The sequence below is a fragment of the Mustela lutreola genome, chromosome 3 (genome assembly GCF_030435805.1).
Source record: "Mustela lutreola isolate mMusLut2 chromosome 3, mMusLut2.pri, whole genome shotgun sequence".
Classification (NCBI taxonomy): Eukaryota; Metazoa; Chordata; class Mammalia; order Carnivora; family Mustelidae; genus Mustela; species Mustela lutreola.
Window position 1 is genome coordinate 100896853 of NC_081292.1, and position 27682 is coordinate 100924534.

Consider the following 27682-nt stretch of genomic DNA (forward strand, 5'->3'; position numbering starts at 1 on the left):
AGCCCTCTGTGTATTCCAGGTACTGAAGGGTTGACATGCTTCTTCTGATCTAATCCTCACAAAAGATCTGTGTCCCACAGTGTCCAAAATTTTCGATATTCTTCTAGTCCTCAGCTGTCTGTCTTGACTTGTTCAGTCCCTTTGTGAATATATTTGCTGTCAGTTATTCTCTGTGGACCCATTGGTCGTGACAAATGGAAAAGAGTGTTGGTCCAGATGTCAGACGGAGTGGAGCCAGATGGCTCTGCACATGGGTAGCATCGGACTTCACTTAGTTCATACCCTTTAGGGTGGAGTCTGGACCACCTCTTCCTCTCCTCAACATCTGTGATGTTTTCCTAACTGTCCTCCAGCTACTCCTTGCTGCATCTGTTCTGTGCAGCAGACTAAGTCATTTCTTCAGAAGGGAAATATGACACAGCACCCCACCCCAAATCTTTAAATGACTTTCAGGTTTTTTAGGATCAGGTCTAAAATTGATAGCTTGGCTTCTAAGGCATTGACCCATTTCCTCCTAAAGCTTCAGCTTTTGAGCTGCCTTCTGCTCACTTTATTCCAGATCCATTGGCCATCTGTGAGTCCTTGAGTGATAAGATCTTTCCTGCCCTGGGGCCTTTGATCATACTTCCTCTCTGTCTGAAAACCCTCTACACCTTTCTCAGGCTAATTCCCACTCTTTCCCAATTTTTAGTTTAAAATTGTCTTCTCTCACCTCCTTTCCCTCCCCTAAAATAGTTCAGACATCCCGTTGTGTGCTTCTGAAGAACTTGATCTTTTTTATTTCAGCCTTTATCATAGCTGTAGTTGTTCTGTATGAGGTGGAATGGTTGCCCATCCTCTAGTCTTCTTTGGTCGGAAGACAATCTATAATTAAAATAATTGTTGCTGATTACCTGAGCTTATGCCAGTGAGGACTTTGGATGGACAGGAAAAATTTCCAATGCCCCTTTGTTTTTTTTGTTTTGTTTTGTTTTGTTTTTTGTTTTTTGACTGTTTTCTTTGCTGTGCAGAGGCAACCCACAGAAGGGGAGAAGATATTTGCAAATGACAGTACAGACAAAAGGTTGATATCCAGGATCTATAATGAACTCCTCAAACTCAACACACACAAAACAGACAATCATATCAAAAAATGGGCAGAAGATATGGACAGACACTTCTCCAATCAAGACATACAAATGGCTATCAGACACATGAAAAAATGTTCATCATCACTAGCCATCAGGGAGATTCAAATTAAAACCACATTGAGATATCACCTTACACCAGTTAGAATGGCCAAAATTAACAAGATAGGAAACAACATGTGTTGGAGGGGATGTGGAGAAAGGGGAATCCTCTTACACTGTTGGTGGGAATGCAAGTTGGTGCAGCCACTTTGGAGAACAGTGTGGAGATTCCTCAAGAATTTAAAAATAGAGCTTCCCTATGATCCTGCCATTGCACTCCTGGGTATTTACCCCAAAGATACAGATGTAGTGAAAAGAAGGACCCTCTGTACCCCAATGTTTATAGCAGCAATGGCCACAGTCGCCAAACTGTGGAAAGAACCAAGATGCCCTTCTATGGACGATGGATAAAGTAGATGTGGTCCATATACACTATGGAGTACTATGCCTCCATCAGAAAGGATGAATACCCAACTTTTGTAGCAACATGGACGGGACTGGAAGAGGTGATGCTGAGTGAAATAAGTTAAGCAGAGAGAGTCAATTATCATATGGTTTCACTTATTTGTGGAGCATAACAAATAGCATGGAGGAAATGGGGAGTTAGAGAGGAGAAGGGAGTTCAGGGAAATTGGAAGGGGAGGTGAACCATGAGAGACTATGGACTCTGAAAAACAATCTGATGGGTTTGAAGGGGTGGGGGTGGGAGTTAGGGTACCAGGTGGTGGGTATTATAGAGGGCACGGATAGCATGGAGCACTGGGTGTGGTGGAAAAATAATGAATACTGTTATGCTGAAAATAAATAAAAAATAAATTAAAAACAAAGTTAAAAAAAATTTCCAATGCATGAAACTACAAGGATTGTAGCCTATTATTCTTAAAAGGTGGTTAAGTGCTACTAATAGGAGGATTATTGTTTCCCTCAAATGGGTTTTTACTCTGGTGTCACTAAATACTTAGTAACTACTGAGTAATTACTGCTTGTACCTTGGAATTGTTATATCACAAATTACATTGTAAAGGGAACCAGTCCATCCAAGATTTTTCATTGATGGGGGTGGAACTAAGATAGCAAAACACTAAATTATATGTGGTTGGGTATTAGGGCAGGACTGTCATGGTTCTGGTTTTGTTAAGCTATAATCTTCTCTTTATTGACGTCCGAACTTTAGTGAGAACAAGAGTTTCCTTGAGTGAAATAATGTTATGATCTTGTCTGTCTCAAGACTTGATGATGAGGTCTTTAAGGACAAAATTCTTATCTTATTCATCTTTGGTACTCCAATACTCAACTCAAGACTTGGTATAGAATAGCCACTTAATTCATTATGTTGATTTGGGATAGGGAACATGTAAACATTTTTCAGTGGGGAAAGGAAGAGACACTAAGAAGCAGGATTTAAGAAAGAAAAGTCTCAATGTGGGTGGGAGGAGATGAGGTGATTGCTCGGTGTGTGAGGAGAGGTTAGATTAAGAAGAGAAGGAGATCTGTTCTGATTAAGAAGGCAAAGTGAAAGAAGCCGAGTAAGGGATGAGTGGCATAGAAAGGGGAGGTAATTTAGACAGGCTTCCACTTCTCTATAATGTTGCTTCTTAACAAAGTTTTGAGTAAAAGACGGGTGTGTAAAAAAGAGAGAGAGAGACAGAGACAGATACAGAGAGACAGAGGGAGGGAGGGTGGGAAAACTCTGACTTAAGGACATGAGCATTACGGCACAGAAAGAAAAATAATCTTATACTATGGCTCTGCCATTTATCTGTATGACATTGAATAAGATGCTAAGCTTCTCAGAATTTCTTCTTATGAAAAGAAGAACTTAGCTCCCTAATTCAATGTGATAATTTAATTACCTATCACAAATGAAATATCTTTGTTAACTCTAAAGCATAATGCAAATGTGTTTCTTTAAAAAGTATATTTATAGCTTAGTTGAGTTGAAGAAAGGAGATTAATTCACATAAACATTATGACGAATTAAGTATAAAATGTTGAGAAAGCTAGTAGAAAGAAGAATTACAGAATATCAGCTTGGTGCATTTTGGAAATCATTGACACAATCTCCCATACTGTATAATAATATTAGGTCTTGTAATTATTTATGCTTGTATCTCTATATGTCTTTCTCCATCCAATTTGTAAAATCCTAACATCCTCAAAAAGGAGACCATATCATACTTATCTCTGTATGTCAGCATCTATTAATGCCTAATCCATAAGCTAATTGCTCAATACCTGTATCTTGAATCAATCTATTGAAATATCTTATTTTACAACTGGAGAAACAGGCTCAGGTAATTCAAGTGACTCTGCAAACCTAATGTAACTAAGTTATCTCATTGCCAGTTTACTCTTTTTCTAATCAGATCTCAGGAAAGAGGTGGGTATTCAGCTTGAGTTCAGTGAGTGAGGCATAGGAGTGAATAGAAGGAAGGGCTTTCCTGGCAGAACATCTTGAGCAAAGGCACTGAGTAGGGATGGCGATTGCATGTTCAGAAGGCCTTTTGCCGCAGTGGAAGGACTGCAATGGAAGGTACATGCATTTTTATGAGACTTCATAGGCTTCTACAGTCCTGAAACAAAGAATCAAGAAGCTGTCCAAAATAATAATACAGATCTTAACCACTTAGCAACTCATCTTGTACTGAACTCTAAGGTGGGTGACACTAGATTCATGTAAAATGAATATTAAATTGAACACATAAAATAAAATAAATACTTCCTTTTTGCCAATGTGTCCTTGGAAATACATCAGAAGAGACTTTCATGATTATAATGAGCAGAGGAGGTCTTAATTTATTTAAAATGCAAATACCATTGGGTAACTTTGAAGTCACTAATGAAATCACATTTAGTTTCGCTGGCCTTAATGAAGTACCCACTTGCTCCAGAGAGAGAAGTGAGACACTAGTTCCTGACTTCTCTGCGTCTTAGACCTCAGTGTCATGCCTTTGTGTTGTGTGATACCAAACTGGATAGTTTGGATAGAATACATTTCAGGGATCATTGAAATAGTCATGGGAGGCTTCCTGGAGGAAGGATGACTTTGGGAGAACCTACAGAAACTACTGCTTAAAACCCTTCATTGTCTCCCTAATGGTGGCATGCAAAGCCCTCCAGATTTTCTTAACTGGTCAGTTTTGTCTCCCAACCTTTTCCTTTCATTCCCACACACTCTAGTCATACCTAATTGCTTTTGTTCCTTAAGGGTTTTTTGTTTTGTTTTTACTATTTTGTACCTCGAGTCCTTAAACAAACTTATTTTTCTATGGGATATACCATTGCCCTCCTTCTGTCTGGACAGAATGTCTCTTCACTGCTCAAAACCCAGACAACTGTTCCTTTCCCATATAAGATACAGTTGATTGATAACTTCTTTGTTCCACTCTGTATCTTATACCACCTTTCTTATGTACTTATCTCATTGTACTGCATCCTTTTTTATTTTTAATAAAATTTTCTTTGTTTTTATTTATAGATTGTTAGCTTAAGGATAAATCTGCATGTATTACTGGGGACATGTCCCCAGTAATGATGCAGTGTAGGTGATCTCTTTGTTGAACAAATGAATGAATAAATGCAGGGTGAATAGTTTGATGAGTCCAGCATCCAACCAGTTGTATTAGGTAGGATGCAGATGTGTTTGGGTACAAGAACTAGACAAAGGAACTCTATTAGCTTAAATGCAAATTGGTTCATGGAAATTTTCTGTGGGGGTTGGAAGCCCAGGGTAGCATGGTTAAGCAGCTCTCTGGTGTTGGCAAGATGTGACTCCTTTTCCCTCTGCTTTGCCTTCTCTTTGCTTCACTGTGGGGTTGAAAGTTGGCTGTCAATGGCTTCAGTGAGTCAGGCTTCCAGGTCCATATCAAGAGGGAGGAAGTTTCTCCTCTGAAAGATCTCTTAAGAGTGAAGATTATTCTCCCTAGAAGCCAATAGGTAAAAATTTTCCAGTTTTATTAGCCAAATTGAACTGAGTGTCCCCTCCTGAACTAGTAACTTGTGGGTGGGAGGAGAGATTTGCTGAGGAGTCACATATTCTGCCTTAAAGCAGTGTAAAATTGGCTTTGAGGAAAACACAGGAGCAGATGCTGAAAGCCCAATCAAATAGGGCTCTTTAAAATAGAAGAGGGTGGGAATTGGGGGTGACAATAATGACAACAATGAAATGGAAAGGGTGCACCCAAAAGTCACTCATCATGTGGTGTGTTGACCCTGGCTGGGGGTTTGGATTTGGAGTTCTCTCTCAGTGTCCTTCTCCTTATAAAAATAAAGTAACAGTATTATTACACACACACACACACACACACACACACACACCCCTCCAAAGTTTAATCTGACCTTCTGTTCATAACCTGCCATCAAGGTAAAAATGAAAGTACCATCTGCTTGTGTCTCTGTCAGTCTGCAGAAAGTGACCTACTCTCCAGAGAAGCCAATTTGCTGCTTTTAGAATCTACATAAAATTTCCTTCAGGAGACACATTTGTCACTGTCTAATGCCTTCTCCCCACTCTATGAGAAAAAATTACGAGTGCAAAAGTCCTGTCCAACACAGGAAAGTGTCAGCATCTGAATTTTTGATGTACTTGCCCAGACCAAACTTAGGGATTCAGCATTATGGATCCCCATCATGTGCCAGTGATTTTTCCATATTGTTATCCTTAATCTTCCCAGTGGTCACACTAGAAGACACACAAAAGAGGCTTCACAGGGAAAGCACTTTTTCTGGTAAGCCAAGCGTGTCAAAGATGTAGCCAATCTACTTTCTTCATTTGCATCCTCCATCTTTGTGCTAAGGTTTTCTTTTGACAAACCTTCTCTTCTAACTGTGGCATTTTTTTCACTTCATCATAAAAACACAAATGAAAAACAAACATGATCAAACAAACTAATAACTTCTCTCCTGCAAAAACAAAAAACAAAAGATGCAAAATCAAACCAAACCACCACTGCCACCACTGCCACCACCACCAACTTCTGGTTTCACATAAGTGCATCCATCATGAGTTCAAAACTTTGAGTTTATCTGACATAATTTTATATTCATCTCACTGAATTCTAAGAAAATGCAAATATGTTTAAAAAGTGAGCAAAGCTGGACACAAGAAGGAAAGACTTCAGTTAAATATGTTCATCTTGGTGATGCATATTAGCTGGCAGTCTCCTTTTCCATTTCAGTCTTTGATTTTGTCTCCCATTAAAGGAAGAAATTCATTAGTTCAACAAATACTCATATATACTATAGGATCTGGAGACATAGCCATGGATAAAATCTAACTGGATTTTCTCTTTCAGAATTTACTTTCAGAGGGAAAAGATGGAGACTAAAACCATGAGTCAAGATGTGATCAAGAGAATTACAGCTGGTGATAATTTCTATAAAGATAGTAAAACAAGCAGATGTGGTACAAAATACCCAGAGTGAGGAGCTAAGTTTGATGGAAGGTAAACCCACTGGAAGAAAGCATTTGATCAGAGACCTCATGATGGGAAGGACCCAGCCACGGAGAGGTATGGAGTAGTTCTTCTAGTAAAGGAGCATCAGAGATAAAGTTTGGAAGTCAAGAGTGAGCTTGACTTGTTTGGAAAGGCTAGAGGGAGTGAGGAAAGAGTGATGGGTGGTCTCTGAATTCCTGCCTTTTATTCTATGGATCATCCTGACTCTAGTAAATAATTTAACTCTCCAGCATTCTTTCTTATATACGTCATGGACATGTTAGCGATGCACAAGCCAGAATCCACATCACGTGGACTTTTTGAGATGATGTAGATAGCCAAGAGCATAGGAAAGATAGACTCATCCCTCATCCACCTGTAGGTGACTGTGAGAGGTCCATGCAAGACCATCCTTTTTTCTAATACCAAATATAAGTTTGAGGGTCCCCAAAACAAATTTTAGGTTCAATAATTTATTAGAAGAACTCACAGAACTTACTTACTGAAGGTTGTTACATTCATGGTTACAATTTATTTCAGAGAAAGGATACAGATGAAAATCAGTCAAGGCAAGAAGCATATAGGGCTGAGTCTAGGAGAGTATGAAATGTGGAATTTTCAGTTGTTCTCCCCATGAAGTCAGGATGACGTTTGTCTCCTGGCATTTATGTGTGATAGTACACATGGGGTATTACCCATCAGGAAAGCTCACCGAGGCTTAGGGTTTGGAATTTCTACTAGGGCTCCATCATGTTAGGCATAATTGATTGCACAAGTGGATGACCTCAGTCACAAGCCCCTCCAAAGACTGACTGATGTTATATGGCTCACAGCCCTCATCTAAATAACATTGTTACTATCTAGTGTGGTTAGTCCCTACTCTAAATCACATTGCTAGACTATAACAGGTGACCTTGGTGTGACTCAAGATTCCCAGGCAAACTAAGATACCCCTATCAGGCATGGCATTCCAAGGGCCTAGATATCATTTTCCAGGGCAAAGTACAGATACTTTTTCTGGAAGTTTAAATTCTTGACTGCACACTGAGCTACACATTTCCACTGAACATTGTTTCAGTGGTGTTCAGGCTTCTGGCACACACGACTGCTCTTCTCTTGGTCCGGACCTGTTGATGGCAGTGGGTGTGATGTGGGTGTGGCTAGATTATAGTGAGAAGGTGGTTCCCTGTAGTGGTGGCACATCAGGGCTTGAGTACCTTCTATCTACCCCAGATGGGATATTTTCTTGCTTTGTCAGACTATTCGGCTTTGAAGCAGACATCAACTGGGGATTACCTGGGAGTCAGAGTGGAATCATGATGGAAAGCATCCTTGACAGGCTGTCCTCAAACAGCACTGTGTTCAGAAAGGGAAAAGTGGAGGGGAGGCAACAAATAACCTTTTGCCATCACTAAGGCAACTACTCTACTTCAATACTCTGAATCTTCCAGACTCCTTCATAAGCCTCATCTCTTCTTCCCACCATAAAGTTCTTAGCTTTGGTTGAGGGAAGTTGCATTGCTTATGAATCCCCTGTGGGCCATGATATTTGAGGTAGCTGTCTTTCCATTGTGATGACATCTGGTATCTGACAAAGAGAGTGTGAGAACAGCATTGCCTGTGGGGCCACTTGAGATGGGTCCCCCTTCCTGTTATAGATCTACAGTCTCCATGTTAGGGCCTCCAACCACCCATCTCACTTTGATTTAAACTACTGTACCTGAAATGGCCCTCTATTTTTTTTTTTTTTCCCAACCCCTGCTCTCTCTTCCCAAATCTACCTAGGTATGCTCCAATCTGAAATATCCCTCCAAGAGGCAGTGTGATGGGCCAACTGGGATGAAGAGTCACACAGTAATCAATTAAAAAGCCAAGTCTGCCTGTTGCTAGCTTCAGTCACTTGGGAAAATCACTTCAAATATCTGAACCTGTTTTCTCCTTCATAAAGTGTCACAGGCTTTTTATGAATGAGTTTGTACACACAGTCCTTTAGGCAGTGATCAATGCATTATTAGGTATTATTATTGTGAGGGTACCTGTTGTGAAGGTTAAATCAGGGAATACACTGTCATTAGTGCATAGCAGTTGCTCACTGCATGTTTTCTTTCTCACTAAGGTCTTCATTGTCCTCTTTTTCCAGCTTATGATGCATACCAGTTTGACAGCTACACACACACACACACACACACACACCCACACAAATCTCTTAACTTTCTTATCTCCAACCACACAGCCTCCTTGCTCAAGTACATCAAATATAGTCCATTTTCAGATATTTGCCCTTGTGTTATTTTTTGCTTGCATACTCTTCCCCAAGATAGCCATATAACTCAACACTTTGCTTCATTTGGGTCTGTGCTTACACACCAACTCTTGATCTGCATTCCAAAGAGCAGCTTCAGCTATACTTTCCTTTCCCTGCTTCCTTTTTCCTCATGGCACTTAACACCTCTGACATTATGTTATATATCTGATTATTTATTTTCATTGTTTTTCATCAGAATTTAAGCTATACCAGGATGGGTTCTGAGTTCAATATTTTACTCTCTGTTCCTAGAATAGTGTTAGATATATAGTAGGTGCCCATCTAATAATTGTTGAAAAAAACTAAAGGACATTCTCTTGGGTTGTATTCTCATGGTTTTCATGTTTTATTTACTCAGACAGGCCTGGAGGACAGAGTCCTGGACTTAAGAGTTTCTGTCACCCATTCAGTACACTGCAAAAACATTGGCTTATATCTCATATTCAGTGAAAATATCTAGAATTCAATTGTATTCATCCACCCATTAATGTCTTTTTATTGAAAACAGATTTACTGGTGTCTATTTTATACCTAGCTCTATGCTTAACTTTTAGGAATTGAAAAATGTCTTTAATGTCATTCTTCTTTCAAAATGTTTAGTCCAGTAAATTGAAATAACACTGCATTTTCCATAGTGACTCAGTACAATATATATAAAATACATACACATACATGCAATGGAAACAAATTTTTTAGGAAGCAGCACTCCCTGTTATTGTCTACACTATTCTTTTTCACTTTTCAAATGTGCTGGTAGTAACTCACTAAATGAATTGTGTGGCTCATCAATGAGTTATGACCCATGATTTAAAAAATACAACTATAATACAATTTAGTCACTTTCCTTGATTGCCTAAGGAATTATGTAACTATTATTTCACCTTCATTCCATGTTTGTCTTCCCCACTATGATATTGATGTTAATTATGTTATTACCCCTAATATATTAATATACACAAAATGCTGTTCTAAATGCATTTCATGGATTATCTTGTTAGATCATAACAAGACTTTGAGTTTAGGCTTAGTGTTAGCCCCATTAAACCGATGTGGAAAATGATCCAGAGAGATTACACAGTCACCTTATCTAAAATCTTACAGCTGGTGAGAGGCAGGGAGCTAGAATCTGTTGTCAGAGCTTTGTTTCAGCCATGACACCATGGTGATTCTCTAGAGGCCCTGGTTTCAAGCAAGGACCACATCTGTTTTCACTCACTGTTTTATCACCTGGTTTGAAATCCATGATTTCTCTGCTAGGCTCTTTTTCCCTTTCAGTGATATCCATTCTCCATCTCACAGTGTTGTATATCATAAGACTATACCTGATCTTTACGCCCAGTTCCTGACACAGAGCTTCAAAACCCTGTGGGATTTCTTGAGTTAAAGGAGTGTTTGCTATGCCAATCAGATGACAAATGTAGATCCTTAGATAGATTCAGGATAGGGTGTGGTCATCAGAAAGACCTAGTTTGTAATTACAGTTGGAACTTTTATCCACTCAACCTCTGGGTGGGGTTTCAGGGGCTTTTAGAGATTGAGTTCAAACATGTGAGGCCAGTGATTTGATCAATTATGCATATATAAATAAAACCCTCATAAAAACTCTGGACACCAAGTTCAGTGGAATTTCCTGGTTGAACATACTGTTATATTAGTTGGGTATTATGCCCCAATTCTATGAGGAGAAGGCACAGAAGTTCTTCCCACTACCCCAAGACCTTAACCCATGCATCTCTTCATTTGGTTAGTCCTGATCTATATCCCTTATAATACTATAAGTTATAATCATGAGTAAGCATTTTAGTGTATTTTGAAACTCATTCTAGTGAGTTATCAAACTGACATAACTTTGCTTGTAGGATTCCCTGAATTTATAGCCAGTCAGTCAGAAGTATATATGGCCCCCCAAGACTTGCAGTGGGAGGATGAAGAGGGGCAATCCTGTGAAGGACTGAGGAGTTATGGTATCTGACACTAATTTTTGTGTCAGAGCTGCATTGCAATCTACGCCATCCAGTGGAAAAGGAGCATTTTGGAATTTGTAGCTGGCCAGGAAGGAGTGTGGGTGGCTTGGGATACCTAAAGCTTAAGTCTGGTGTCTGAAATGGGGGCAATCTAATGAAAGACTTTTCCCTTAACTGTGGGGTCAGGTCTGTGCTAACCCTGGGTGGTTAATGTCAGAATTGAATTGAATTGAAGGACACCCAGTGGGTGCCAGAGAACTGTCAGAACACTCGTAGGAATCTGTGGGGATCTCTGTGCTTCACCGTGTCTCCTAACATTAATACACAACATCATGATTAATGAGACTTAAATTCCAAACACCACACCTACCACAGAAAAAATTACCACATAAAATTCATGTTTCCATGTGCCTTATGTTAAACATCAGTCTGTCAACAAGTTATTCTTTGGGGAAAGAAGGTCTTGTCAGTGGCTATGAATGCAGACTATGTGGGAACAAAGGGAATTGCAGAGACTTTGAAAGAAAATATACCTAAGCCAGTGCTCTGGATCTTCCACTTATTAGTGCTATGAACTGAACTCCCATCTTAACCTTTCTGGGCCTCAGTGTCTCCCCATCTACATCCACTGATGGTAGCAAAGTTTTAATAAATTTCATCATGTAATTATTTTCAAGAAATGCCAACTCAGCACACCATCCATCCTTTTCCAAGAACTCTTGGAACCATCTAATATATATGGGTCAGTTGTCCTAACCACTTGAAATGACTCAGAGTTAATTCAGGGGTGGTCCAATGATCCCAGGAACCTCCGCCCCTTCATCAGAGAGACCTCTGGTGACGAGAGATCTTGCAGGGGATTTCTAAGAGTCCTCTGGCTGCAGATACTCCTGCAATCACTTTTGGGTATTTCCTTCCCTAATGCATCATGCTCGTCGTCCAATCCCCATGGTCCGCCACATCTCTGTGCAGACAGGAACTACTTACCTGTAAACTCAATGCTTATGAACACCAATATTCATCTGTTTTTCTAGGGAATTAACACTGATTTCCTTTCCTGTGCACTGAAATCTTTTGCTCCAATCTTTTGTTCCAAAATCTTTTGTTCCTTCCAGCTCCAGCTGACTGCAGCTCCCTGTCTCCTTACATCACCAAAATGTCCATTCTAACACATCCTAGACGCTCCATCTGAACTACAAAGTTTTTGTACTATTTTTTCATGGAGCCTTATACAGTATGTGGCCATGAGGTTTCTGTTAATTCCTATTTTATTTTCATATCATCAACAAAAGTGAGATCTGACATCTATTTTACAGAGCTGTTAAGGATGAAATAAGAAAACACATATGAAGTGTGACTTATTGCTGGAATCTGATAAATATTAATTTGCCTTCTTGCTCCACCCACACAAAGATAGGAATGTATATCCCTCTGGTACAATTTAAGTGCAGGGGAGGTTTCTAGATTGTTAATGTCTGCCTCACACTCTCTTCCCTGGGCTGCTCTCCATTATCACCACCCAGTTACAGAGCAGAAAGTCCAGGATTCCTTATCCCTCTGGTTGTGGCCTGGGATTTTCAGTGCTGGTCTCTGTTGGGAGACTTCCCTTCAGGGAAGTTTTTTTTTCTTTGGTAACTTGGATTCTGGGTTGATCCTCACTGTTTTAGAATAGCCCTTTCCTCTCTGACTTCAAGAAGAGAAGAGTGGCTGCCTTAGTTAGAGTTCACCCAGAAAACTGCCTCATTTCAGAAATGCTGGAGAGCATCTCCTACTATAATATGCCCCACTGCCTGAGGTCTGGGTGGAGGGCATTGAGGAAGAGGGTTGAGAGTTCCCTTGTATCAACTCCATATAGGTGTCTGAGAGCAGGATCATTGCAATCCTACTGGCACTGAAGTGTGCTCAGAGGCCCTCTTGTACTTTTACATCTTATATCTTGAGGCTCATTGTCTAAGGATGTCTCTTCTTTAGTGCTTCTGGAGGGGAAGAACTTAACACCATTCCTGAGCTTAAACCCTTAGGAAGTGGCAGAATGGGAACCAAAACCCAGGGATCTAACACAGAATGTCAGAGAAGCAAGAGGTTTTAGAGAACAGGGAGTCACTGCCTTGTTTTCAGAAAATAAAACTGATTAGGGAGGTTATGAGCCTTGCCAAGCCACATTAGAAGTTTATAACATGTTCGCAACTGCTCTATTGGACTTTGTACAAGACCTAAAAGGCCAGGATGAACATTTGAAGCATCATGCACAGGCCAGGGAGCCAGCCATGATGGCCCATGATAGCTTATGACCTTGCCATCCTTGTGACCTTCAATCTTGTTGTCTCCATTGGTATTTCCGATCATGTTTTGTGAGGGATTGGGAATGAGAAAACAAGCTCAGGGCGGTGTTGCCCTTCACTGACTTCCCAGATCATACTGCTTCTGCTCCAGGCCCCATAGATCCACCAATTGGATCTGCTGGCAACTGCCCCCCTTCCCAGGCATACTGTCCGCCATGTTTAAGGATAATGGTGAGGTGAAGAAAAAGTGCTGAAATTAAGGATTCAAGAGATTAGTACAAGTCCCAGCTGCATGCAGCATAGATATACTAGCAGATTACTTGTTGTTTCTCTGAAATTCAAATGTACCTGAGCATCTTGTGTTTTATCTGGAAATCCTGGTTGTGGGGAATCTGGAAAATGAGGAGATGGAAACACCTTCAGCCCTCACATGGTCTGTCCCATTGGGCTGTGATGTTTTCAGGTGTGAGAGATTCTGAGGTATGGTGAATGTCTAGAATGCCCTGGATCACCCTGGGTCAAGATTCTACTGCAACTGGCCATTTTGCCTACCCTTGGAATTAGATGAGGGTTGAGTCCTGCTGTCTTATCTGGATGGACAACCCTTTCACACTTTCTAAAAAGGAACATCTAATTGGATTGGGGGGGCACCTGGGTGAACCTCACACCATACTCTGTTTTTTATGTTCTGTTTGGTCCCGAACAATTTGCCACTTCTCGTCCAACTTGTCATAGCCAGAGAGAAAACCTTGCTGATCTATCCATGGGAGGAGGTACCAATGGGCACACTCCTCAAAAAGGGTTGACATTTCGCACTTGGTGGGCTATAGTGAAAATCCTTTTCTCTATGTCAGTTATCTGTAATCTAATAAGAAATGAAATGAAGCAAGATGTAAAAGAGTTAGATGTCTATGTATATAATATAAGGTATGATTTTTTATTTTTTTTAAATTTTATTTTATTTTTTCAGTGTTCCAAGATTCATTGTTTATGTACAACACCCCATGCTCCATGCAATAAGTGCCCTCCTTAATACCCACCACCAGGCTCACATAACCCCCTCACCCCCTCCCTTCCAAAACCCTCAGTTTGTTTCTCAGATTCCACAGTCTCTCATGCTTCATCCCCACCTCTGATTTCCGCGAATTCACTTTTCCTTTCCTTCTTTTAATGTCTTCCATGTTATTCCTTATGCTCCACAAGTAAGTGAAACCATATCATAATTGACTTCTCTGCTTGACTTATTTCACTCAGCATAATCTCCTCCAGTACTGTCCATGTCTATGTTGATATAAAGTTGGGTATTCATCCTTTTTGATAGAAGTGTAATAAATTTCATTGTATATATGAACCATATCTCCTTAATATAAGGTATTATTATAGAGAGCCGAAGTCAAGAACTCAGAGCTATTGGTTTTAGATGTCACATATGTTGTTGGGTGGTAGGCCAGGCCTCACAGAATACCCTGAAGTACTTTAACAGAGAGTGGCCAGCTGTCTCCACCATCATGTGAGCCTAGTCTCACTATAGGCCACTATTATTTGTCTGCTCAACTATTTGATGTTTTAAAAATTATAGTCACAGATTGAACATGTAGAGGTTAGATTGAGCCTCCAAGGGGGCAACTGTTTTTTAAAATCCAGAAAACTTATAATTTCAATTTATATCTGTTCTTGTAACATCAGATCTTGCAAATGTGGGTCCACATTTCCTCAAGAAGCACTTGACCAATGTTAAGTAGTGGCTGCCTCTGTAAATAGTTCTCATTTCCTATTGTGTCCACAGCACCCACCACTCCTCTTTGCTTACACTTAGCCCAATTTACCTGGTCACACTGACTGCCTGGGTCAACCCTGCCCTACTTCAATGTTACCCCCCATTTTATGGGACCAGAATGCTGAGTGCAAGCTGAATCCAGGCAGCTTCTTTCATTCTGAATCTACTGGAGTCATTTATTTGTTTATTCATTCAACAAGTAAACACTAAGTGCCTGCATGGACATATTTAAACAGGAGCATTTAAACACAATTGGTCCATGCCTTCAAGGAAAGCATGATTTAGTTGGGAAGATGGGCAAGCTGACAAACATAGTACAACATGACAACTAATTAAATGGAAATGTTTTATGGATTCAGGGGATAAGTGATGCCAAAATGGTGCACAGGATGGTCAAAGAAAACTACCAGCCTTTCCAGAGAAGCAGGTTTGTTCTTGGTCTGAAAGACAATTAGGACGGAGACTGGGGAGAAAAAGACAGTCTTCAAGCTGGGGAAGAACATTTTGTGAAAGATGAAAGTTACCATTACATATATACAGGAATAAACCAGTGTGTTTGGAATGGATGAGCAAGGGGAAATAGAGGAGCACTGATAGCACCAACTATACATAAAGGAGCATGGAGAATAGGAAGGCAGAGTCCATGAGGATGACTAGGCAGCCACCAAGCAGGTGAAGGTCCTAAATCCATGGGTATTGTGGATCTAGACCACTGGCAAGGACCAAAAGGAGTTGTTGGCAATGGAAGAAGCTGGGATGTAGATGAACACAGATGCAAGACCATGCATGCCATCCTTAGTGTCCTCTATATAGCAGCAGCCTTTGGTGGATAGAGATAGATGAGCCAAGGAGAGATGCAGATATTTCTCACCCCTAGCAGTGACGTTGGGTTGGATTACTTCTGACAGTTTTGTCAGCCTCCAGCAGAGGTGGGGGGCACAAGTGAAAAAATATCAACCATACCTCCACCCCATTCTGCATTTTTGGAGTCCAATGCCTGGCTTAAGAGAAGGGAAAACTTGTCATTCAAAATAAGATTAAAATTTTAAACTGTATTAGCTTGCAATAATCAGAAGTGACTGAGACTTGATGAAATCCCAGTAGTTCATTTTTTCCCTTGCTTCCCTTGCCTTTTGCGTTGTTCCTAGGAAGATGTTGCTGCGGCAGAGGTCGAAGAGGTTGCTGCCCGTGTTCTCCTCAAGGATTTTGATGGATTCCTTTCGTACATTGAGATCCTTCATCCATTTTGAGTCTATTTTTGTGTGTGGTGTAAGGAAATGGTCCAAATTCATTTTTCTGCATGTGGCTGTCCAATTTTCCCAGCACCATTTATTGAAAAGGCTGTCTTTTTTCCATTGGACATTCTTTCCTGCTTTGTCGAAGATTAGTTGACCATAGATTTGAGGGTCTATTTCTGGGCTCTCTATTCTGTTCCATTGATCTATGTGTCTGTTTTTGTGCCAGTACCATGCTGTCTTGATGATGACAGCTTTGTAATAGAGCTTGAAGTCCGGAATTGTGATGCCACCAACGTTGGCTTTCTTTTTCAATATCCCTTTGGCTATTCGAGGTCTTTTCTGGTTCCATATAAATTTTAGCATTATTTGTTCCATTTCTTTGAAAAAGATGGATGGTACTTTGATAGGAATTGCATTAAATGTGTAGATTGCTTTAGGTAGCATAGACATTTTCACAATATTTATTCTTCCAATCCAGGAGCATGGAACATTTTTCCATTTCTTTGTGTCTTCCTCAATTTCTTTCATGAGTACTTTATAGTTTTCTGAGTATAGATTCTGTGTCTCTTTGGTTAGGTTTATTCCTAGGTATCTTATGGTTTTGGATGCAATTGTAAATGGGATTGACTCCTTAATATCTCTTTCTTCTGTCTTGCTGTTGGTGTAGAGAAATGCAACTGATTTCTGTGCATTGATTTTATATCCTGACACTTTACTAAATTCCTGTATAAGTTCTAGCAGTTTTGGAGTGGAGTCTTTTGGGTTTTCCACATATAGTATCATATCATCTGCGAAGAGTGAAAAGCTTTTGCACAGCAAAGGAAACAGTTAACAAAATCAAAAGACAACTGACAGAATGGGAGAAGATATTTGCAAACGACATATCAGATAAAGGACTAGTGTCCAGAATCTATAAAGAACTTAGCAAAATCAACACCCAAAGAACAAATAATCCAATCAAGAAATGGGCAGAAGACATGAACAGACATTTCTGCAAAGAAGACATCCAGATGGCGAACAGACACATGAAAAAGTGCTCCATATCACTCGGCATCAGGGAAATACAAATCAAAACCACAATGAGATATCACCTCACACCAGTCAGAATGGCTAAAATCAACAAATCAGGAAATGACAGATGCTGGCGAGGATGCGGAGAAAGGGCAACCCTCCTACACTGTTGGTGGGAATGCAAGCTGGTGCAGCCACTCTGGAAAACAGCATGGAGGTTCCTCAAAATGTTGAAAATAGAACTGCCCTATGACCCAGCAATTGCACTATTGGGTATTTACCCTAAAGATATAAATGTAGTGATCCAAAGGGACACATGCACCCGAATGTTTATAGCAGCAATGTCCACAATAGCCAAACTATGGAAAGAACCTAGATGTCCATCAACAGATGAATGGATCAAGAAGATGTGGTATATATACACAATGGAATACTATGCAGCCATCACAAGAAATGAAATCTTGCCATTTGCAACAACATGGATGGAACTAGAGCGTATCATGCTTAGCGAAATAAGTCAAGCAGAGAAAGACAACTATCATATGATCTCCCTGATATGAGGAAGTGGTGATGCAACATGGAGGCTTAAGTGAGTAGAAGAAGAATAAATGAAACAAGATGGGATTGGGAGGGAGACAAACCATAAGTGACTCTTAATCTCACGAAACAAACTGAGGGTTGCCGGGGGGAGGGGGTTTGGGAGAAGGGGGTGGGATTATGGACATTGGGGAGGGTATGTGATTTGGTGAGTGCTGTGAAGTGTGTAAACCTGGTGATTCACAGACCTGTACCCCTGGGGATAAAAATATATGTTTATAAAAAATAAAAAATTAAAAACTCAAAAAAAAATAAAAATAAAAAATAAAAATCTGAAAAAAAAAAGGAAAAAAAAAAAAAAAAGAAGTGACTGAGACTTAAGGTTCTACATAAAATGTCTTTGGAGGACAAGAAGAGAATCTGACAGAGCCTGGTTGAAAGTATTAGAGAAAATAGGGTGTTTACCGGTTTGGGCTCTGTTGGCTACAGGTTGCTTAATACACTGGTTACACAGGATTGGACATGATTTATGGCAATCTGAAGGCCTTATCTGAATGGCTGATCCTGATTCAGAGATAGACAAAGATGGCTGGCCATGAAGGGAGTTAGAAACAGCCAAAGAAGGGGCGCCTGGGTGGCTCAGTGGGTTAATCCTCTGCCTTCGGCTCAGGTCATGATCTCAGGGTCCTGAGATTGAGCCCCACATCGGGCTCTCTGCTCAGCAGGGGGCCTGCTTCCTCCTCTCTGCCTCCTCTCTGCCTGTGTCTCTGCCTACTTGTGATCTCTGTCTGTCAAATAAATAAATAAAATCTTAAAAAAAAAAAAAAGAAAGAAAGAAACATCCAAAGAAGGCCTAAGGCACATTTCCCCAGCAGGGTGCTGTAATCAAGGGCATCTATATGCCCACCAGGAGTTGAAGAAACAGCAGGAGAGTTCATGGATCAGACCAGAGGTAGGGCAGCTGATCTCACCCAGGTGAGATTTCTTAGGAAAGAAGACGCAGAAAAGCAATGCAAGCAGGCAATGCAGGCACACATACTCTACCCAACTTATGGTCAGAACATACCTGTGACAGCATGTGTCCATCAATATGTGTCCTTCCAAATGCAGACCAACCACTTTCTTATGTCAGCAGTGACCATGGCTACATACTGATCAGCATGGTCATTATGTTTCCTCTTAGTCCCAATTACTGTAAATGAATTTCAGCAGAACCACTAAGAAGTAGAAAGATTTATAACGTATTAACTCTCATTTAGTTTAACAGAATTGTCTAAATCCATAAATCCAAGCTTGCCTTATGCTCACATTTTTATAGCTCCTGCTTGGCAATAATACTATTTTTTTTTTCTTTTCCCTTCTTTCCTTCCTCTGCCATTCTTTCTCTCCCTCCCACTCTGTTCCGCCTTCAGAATCAGCCTGGGTTCTGCAACTCTGTCAGACACTCTGCAAGCCAGGAGATGAGAGCTTCCAGAGAGCTGTGTAAACTATATTTGTGGGTGTCTCTGCAAATACTCCTGTTTAGTCATAAACAAGTATAAATGAAGCATGACAAGCAATTTGCTGCATGGAACCTGATATTAATGACTTGACATATTCATACCTACTTGTACAGACTTTTTTTTTTCTAGTGACATATTCTTGTCCAAAGTATTCTATATTAGGGACACCCCTTTCCTCATATTAAGAGGAGAACAGCTTCCCAATAATTGGGGGAATTAGGACATTCACCGGCCCTTCTGCTTTCTTCCATGACTGCCCTCTTCAGAACCGTTATACCCAGGAGGGACTGGTCTAAAGCAAACCTTCACATAAAGTAACAAAGTTCTCAGGCTATTATTTAGGATACAAAGGCCATGATGATAGGACATAAGACAAACAGGATTTAAAAAGACAGTTCATGCCATGTGTTCATCTATGCCGAGACCACGGAAACTCTGAGCTAAGGAAGAGGGTAGCGAGGAAAGAGAGGGACGGGAGCCAGCTGGGGCCCTGCTTTTGGCTTCTGCTCCGTGGCAAGTCAGGAGGGCATGGAGAATTGAGAAGCACTGTGCTCCGTTGGGACTAGACAGAAGGGCGGTGGCAGCTTCACAGCTTGGGGCTTGGTACCATATCCTGGTGGGATGAAGAATTTGGGGATAGGGAAGCAATACAGATCAAGGTCCCCCAGGACTTTTCTCTTTTCCAATTTCAGGATTATTTTAAGCATTGGAAAGGAAGCAGGGAAGCAATGGGGTATAGAGATGACTGATGTATCAGGGGCTGGGGACAGAGGAATAGTGAGGAGCTACTGGCATAATCCATTTGTGAAGTGACATGGCTGGAATAGGGCACAGCAGTGGGAATATCTATGATTCAACATGAAGTCCACTAGGTCTGTGTGTCTGAGAAGAGAGAGAAAAGGAAGAGGCAGGTGACATGATGATGACACAGGGGTATCTCAGAGATGCAAACTTCTATTGGATTCCAGATCGTCCCTCGCACCACCAACTTCAGGGTACATTTTCTCTTTTACAATACATTAGCTGTTTGACCTGAAACACAAATACCAAGCAGATTAAACATTAGTATGAGTGTTTGGACTTGGTTTTCTATAGTTCCATGATTGAAACAAACCTTGAAGAACCAAACTCAAATTGTTAGCTTCATCCCTGAGGCCCTCGGGATTTCATAAGGACAGGAAACAAGAATCCCATGAATTATTTCCTCCTCAGGAGAGACCCTTCTCCCCAAACTATTTTGTAACATTTTAAGAGATGGAAGGGGATAAAACAAAACTCCTCTTGAGATGATCAAAAATAAAATTAATTTCTATTCTCAGGATGAGAATGGAAATTTCTTTCACTGAGCCCAGAGGCTGCTCTTTCTCTGGCCATTTATGGAGGGTTGATTTACCTCATCACACATTCATCCAGGCCCCTCATGCATACTGCATTGTGCCTGGCGCTGTTGCTTTGATTCTGACAGCAGCGAGCCTCAATCGGAGAGAAGATTTCCCTGTTACAGCCCAACATAGGCCCAAGCAGCCCAGCTTCTGAAGGAAGCTGGATTGCACAAAATCTTGACTATCATGGCTATTACAGAGTGGACAAGAGGCTATAGGGATTTTTCTGGAACACCAGAAAGAGTGCTGTGAGAAAGGGAGGGAGACCAGTGCTTCTGCTTTCTGCTTGAAATTATGTTTATGACAACTCCAACTCTGACCAACTGAACCAAACCAAACCAAACCAAACCAAAACCAAAACCATTCACTGGGCAGACTTCTCAGTGGATTAAGGAGCACATGAACTGCAATATGGAGCCTTCATGACCAATCACAGTTACCTGAGACACAGCATATGCTCTCATGTGCCTTCTCTTATAATGTGAACTTCATAGTTTCTAAATTTAAATGCTTTTATTATTAAAAAAAAATATATGGTACTGCCTTGTAATTAAACGTACTGATACTTTGTTTCCATACTAGATTGTAAACCACTCTAGGACAAGGACCATGGCGTATTCATCTTTGCTTCCTCACAGTCTCTGAAAACATCATGTGAGGCATGGCATCTAGCAGCATGGATAAGAACACAGATAGGAAGCAGGGAGGCTGTCTCTGATTTTATCCCCTTGTAGCATGGCACCTTGTGCAATGGATCTCAGACTCCTTATCTAAAAAGTGAGTGCAGCAAGTAGCTATGTTATTGCCAGAATTGTCAGGCATTATTGTCAGAATGAAATGGCATGACAAGAAGTAAATAAGTATTTATCTACCACAATATTATACACCCAATAAGGTACCTAACATAAGTCCTTATCAAAGAAGGGATCACATGGGTAATTGCTTACTCAGGTTGCACAAACTTGTTGTTTCCACACTATACACCTTGTCCGTGAAGATCTAGGCTTACTTTTCATTGGCATCCTTCTTGTATTAATCACATGCATACAATTAATATGACACCTTTGGTCACATTAGAATGGAAGCTCTTTGAAAGTGGTAATTTTTGCCTGATTGGTTTACTTCTGTGTCCCCAGTACTGAGAACAATGTCTGATTTATTTTGTGCTCAGTGAATACTGAATGAATGAGTGAATGAATGCATGCCTGGACAGTTTTCACCCAATCATAGCAGTCCCCTCAGATGCTAAAGTAGGCTGGATAAAGCATTGATAGGGGCAGATAAAATGAATTAAGCTCTGCTGTCCAATGTGATTGCCTCTTGCAGTTGAGTTAATTCAATACCCAAGGCATCTCTTGGAGATTATGTCAAAACCCCTAGTTTCTGAGGCGGACAGGCAAGGCTCATAAATCTGCTCAATGCATTCTCTTCCTCTTTAACAACAACAAAAAATCATTTTGAGGTAAAATGTCCTGAAGAGGCCTTCAGTAATATGCATTGCTAAAACAGAGAGGGTCAAACATGTCACCTTAACACTGGAAGGCATATTTCATTGCTAGTTAGTGTCAAACATTATCTCGTTTGTCAACAAAGCATTGGGGGAAATAAACACTACAGGCAGGCACTGCAACAGGCTCTCTTTTTAACAGGGGAGTATGTGTTTACAGAAAGAAGACTCTGGTTTAGCCATGGGTCTATTTATCACTTCCTGTCAATGGAATTCAATAGGACATGTGCTTAGACCCTGCTTGAGATATCATGAAACTAACAACTAATTAGTGTGCTCTTTCTAGGGATAATAAACAGTTACACTTCAATTACTCTTAAACAAATACCACAACAAGGAGAGAAAACATGTACTTTCAAAGGGGTTACATTTTTTTTTATTTCACAGATAACTGGGAAAAAAAACCTGTGAATTATACTAGGGAATATATTATTGACCTTATTTTACAGAAAGATTAAGGTCAAAGAGGATAAATACAGTACTTATAGAATGAGTATTTGTTCACAAAGAAGGGGAAACATGGTTAGAGGACGTAAACTTTATTTTTACTACCTGGTGGGACAGATTGGGCTACCTTTTCAATTAATTTAAAATTTCTGTGCCTTTTTTAAGCATGTTATGTTTTTTAAGAATGTTAGGAGTCAAATTTCATGGAAAAATCTTAATGAATTTTTTTTTAATTTTCAATTTTTTTATAAACATATAATGTACTTTTATCCCCAGGGGTACAGATTTGTGAATCACGAAGTTTACACACTTCAAAGCACTCTCCATAGCACATACCCTCCCTTTAATGTCCATAATCCCACCACCCTCTCCCTACCCAACTAGCCCCCAGCAACCCTAAGTTTGTTTTGTGAGATTAAGAGTCTCTTATGGTTTGTCTCCCTCCAGATCCCATCTTGTTTCATTTATTATGTTCCTACCCCTCAAAACCCCCATGTTGCATTCCCACTTACTCAAATCAGGGAGATCATATGATAGTTGTCTTTCTATGATTGACTTATTTCGCTAAACATAATACCCTCTGGTTCCATCCATGTCGATACAAACTGCAAGATTTCATTTCTTTTGATGGCTGCATAGTATTCCATTGTGTATATATACCACTCTTCTTTCTCCATTCATCTATTGATGGACATTTAGGTTCTTTCGATAGTTTGGCTATTGTAGACTATGCTGCTATGAACATTTGGGTGCACGAGCCCGTTCGGATCACTACGTTTGTATGTTTAGGGTGAATACACAGTAGTGCAATTGCTGGGTCATAGGGTAGTTCTATTTTCAACATTTTGAGGAACCTCCATGCTGTTTCCCAGAGTGGTTGCACCAGCTTGCATTGTCACCAACAACATAGGAGGGTTCCCCTTTCTCTGCATCTTCGCCAGCATCTGTCATTTCCTGACTTGTTAATTTTAGCCATTCTGACTAGTGTGAGGTGATATCGCATTGTGGTTTTGATTTGTATTTCCCTGATGCCAAGTGATATGGAGCACTTTTTCCTGTGTCTGTTGGCCATCTGGATGTCTTCTTTGCAGAAATGTCTGTTCATGTCCTCTGCCCATTTCTTGATTGGATTATTTGTTCTTTGGGTGTTGATTTTGCTAAGTTCTTTATAGATTCTGGACACTAGTCCTTTATCTGATATGTCATTTGCAAATATCTTCTCCCATTCTGTCAGTTGTCTTTTGATTTTGTTAACTGTTTCCTTTGCTGTGCAAAAGCTTTTGATCTTGATGAAATCCCAATAGTTCATTTTTGCCCTTGCTTCCCTTGACTTTGGTGATGATACTAGGAAGAAGTTGCTGTGGCTGAGGTCGAAGAGGTTGCTGCCTCTGTTCTCCTCAAAGATTTTGATGGATTCCTTTCACACATTGAGGTCCTTCATCCATTTTGAGTCTATTTTTGTGTGTGGTGTAAGGAAATAGTCCAATTTCATTTTTCTGCATGTGGCTGTCCAATTTTCCCAACACCACTTATTGAAGAGGCTGTCTTTTTTCCATTGGACATTCTTTCCTGCTTTGTTGAAGATTAGTTGACCATAGAGCTGAGGGTCTATTTCTGGGCTCTCTAGTCTGTTCCACTGACCTATGTGTCTGTTTTTGTGCCAGGTCCATGCTGTTTTGATGATGACAGCTTTGTAATAGAGCTTGAAGTCTGGAATTGTGATGCCACCAACTTTGGCTTTCTTTTTCAATATTCCTTTGGCTATTCGAGGTCTTTTCTGGTTCCATATAAATTTTAAGATTATTTGTTCCATTTCTTTGAAAAAAATAGATGGTATTTTGATAGGAATTGCATTAAATGTGTAGATTGCTTTAGGTAGCATAGACATTTTCACAATATTTGTGAATGGACCATTTTCCTATTTCTTTGTGTCTTCTTCAATTTTTTTTATGAGTACTTTATAGATTTCCGAGTATAGATTCTTAGCCTCTTTGGTTAGGTTTATTCCTAGGTATCTTATAGTTTTGGGTGCAATTGTAAATGGGATTGACTCCTTAATTTATTTTTCTTCTATCTTGTTGTTGGTGTAGAGAAATGCAACTGATTTTTTTTTTCATTTATTTATTTTCAGCATAACAGTATCATTATTTTTTTACCACACCCAGTGCTCCATGCAATCTGTGCCCTCCATAATACCCACCACCTGGTACCCTGACCTCCCACCCCCCTGCCACTTCAAACAACCCCTCAGATTGTTTTTCAGAGTCCATAGTCTCTCAGATTCACCTCCCCTTCCAATTTACCCCAACCCCCTTCTCTCTAACTCCCCATGTCCTCCATGCTTTTTTTATGCTCCACAAATAAGTGAAACCATATGATAATTGACTCTCTCTGCTTGACTTTTTTCACTCAGCATAATCTCTTCCACTGATTTCTGTGCATTGATTTTATATCCTGACACTTTACTGAATTCCTGTATCAGTTTTAGCAGTTTTGGAGTGGAGTCTTTTGGGTTTTCCACATATAGTATCATATCATCTGCGAAGAGTGATACTTTGACTTCTTCTTTGCCTATTTGGATGCCTTTAATTTCCTTTTGTTGTCTGATTGCTGAGGCTAGGACTTCTAGTACTATGTTGAATAGCAGTGGTGTTCCTGCTGTGTTCCTGACCTTAGTGGAAAAGCTTTCAGTTTTTCTCCATTGAGGATGATATTTGCAGTGGGTTTTTCATAGATAGCTTTGATAATATTGAGGTCTGTGACCTCTATCCCTACACTTTGAAGAGTTTTGATGAGGAAGGGGTGCTGTTCTTTGTCAAATGCTTTTTCAGCATCTATTGATAATATCATATGGTTCTTGTTCTTTCTTTTATTAATGTGTTATATCACATTGATTGATTTGTGGATGTTGAACGACACTTACAGGCCTAGAATAAATCCCACTTGGTAGTGGTGAATAATCCTTTTAATGTACTGTTGGATCCTATTGGCTAATAATTTGGTGAGAATTTTTGCATCTGTGTTCATCAAGGATATTGGTCTGTAGTTCTCTTTTTTGATGGTATCCTTGTCTGGTTTTGGGATCAAGGTGATGCTGGCCTCATAAAATGAGTTTGGAAGTTTTCCTTCCCTTTCTATTTTTTTGGAACAGTTTCAGAAGAACAGGAATTAGTTCTTCTTTAAATGTTTGGAAGAATTCCCTTGGGAAGCCATCTGGCTGTGGGCTTTTGTTTGTTTGGAGATTTTTGATGCTGTTTCAATCTCCTTACTGGTTATGGGGCTGTTCAGGTTTTTTATTTCTTCCTGGTTCAGTTGTGGTAGTTTATGTCTCTAGGAATGCATCCATTTCTTCCAGATTGTGAAATTTGTTGGTGTAGAGTTGCTCATGGTATGTTCTTATAATTGTCTGTATTTCATTGGTGTTGGTTGTGATGTCTCCTTTTTCATTCATGATTTTATTTATTTGGGTCCTTTCTTTTCTTTTTGATAAGTATGGCCAGCGGTTTATCAATCTTATTTCAAAGAACCAGCTCCTAATTCTTTCAAAGAACCAGCTCCTAGTTTCCTTGATTTGTTCTATTGTTTTTTGTTTGTTTGTTTGTTTTGTTTGTTTCATTTTATTGATTTCTGCTCTGATCTTTATTATTTCTCTTCCCCTGCTGGGTTTAGGATTTCTTTGTTGTTCTTTATCCAGCTCCTTTAGGGGTAGGTTTAGGTTTTGTACTTGAGACCTTTCTTGTTTCTTGAGAAAGACTTGTACTGCTATATATTTTCCTCTCAGGACTGCCTTTGTTCTGTCTCACAGATTTTGAATGGTCGTGTTTCCATTATCATTTGTTTCCACGAATTTTTTTTCAATTCTTCTTTAATTTCCTGGTTGACTTATTCATTCTTTAGAAGGATGTTGTTTAGTCTCCATGTGTTTGGGTTCTTTCCAAATTTCCTCTTGTGATTTAGTTCTAGCTTCAGATCATTGTGGCCTGAATATATACAGGGAATGATCCCAATCTTTTGATACCGGTTGAGACCTGATTTAGGACTGAGGATGTGATCTATTCTGGAGAATATTCCATGTGCACTGGAGAAGAATGTGTATTCTGTTGCTTTGGGATGAAAAGTTCTGAATATATCTGTGATGTCCATCTTGTCTAGTGTGTCCTTTAAGGCCTTTATTTCCTTGTTAATCTTTTGCTTGGATGATCTGTCCATTTCAGTGAGGGGAGTGTGTAAGTCCTTTGCTATTATTGTATTATTGTTGATGTGTTTCTTTGATTCTGTTATTAATTGGTTTATATAGTTAGCTGCTTCCACGTTAGGGGCATAGATATTTAAAATTTTTAGAGCTTCTTGTTGGACCAACCCTTTGAGTATGACACAGTGTCCTTCCTCATCTCTTATTATAGTCTTTGGCTTAAAATCTAATTGATCTGATATAAGGATTGCTACCCCAGCTTTATTCTGATGTTCATTAGCATGGTGAATTGTTTTCCACCCCCTCACTTTAAATCTGGAGGTGTCTTTGGGTCTAAAATGAGTTTCTTGTAGGCAGCATATTGATGGGTTTTGTTTTTTTATATTCTGATACTCTTTGTCTTTTGATTGGGGCATTTAGTCCATTTATATTCAGGGTAACTATGAAGAGATATGAATTTAGTGCCATTGTATTTCCTGTAAGGTGACTGTTACTGTATATTGTCTCTGTTCCTTTCTGGTCTACTACTTTTAGGCTCTCTCTTTGCTTAGAGGACCCCTTTCAATATTTCCTTGTAGAGCTGGTTTGGTGTTTGCAAATTCTTTCAGGTTTTGTTTGTCCTAGAAGCTTTTTCTGTCTCCTTCTATTTTCAATGATAGTCTAGCTAGATATAGTTTTCTTGGCTGCATGTTTTTCTCATTTAGTGCTCTGAATATTTCATGCCAGCTCTTTCTGGCCTGCCAGGTCTCTGTGGATAAGTCTGCTGTCAATCTAATATTTTTACCATTGTTTGTTACAGACTTCTTTTCCCGGGCTGATCTCAGGATTTTCTCTTTGTCGCTAAGACTTGTAAACTTTACTATTTGGAGATGGGGTTTGGACCTATTCTTAATGATTTGACGTGGGTTCTCTGCACCTCTTGGATTTTGATGCT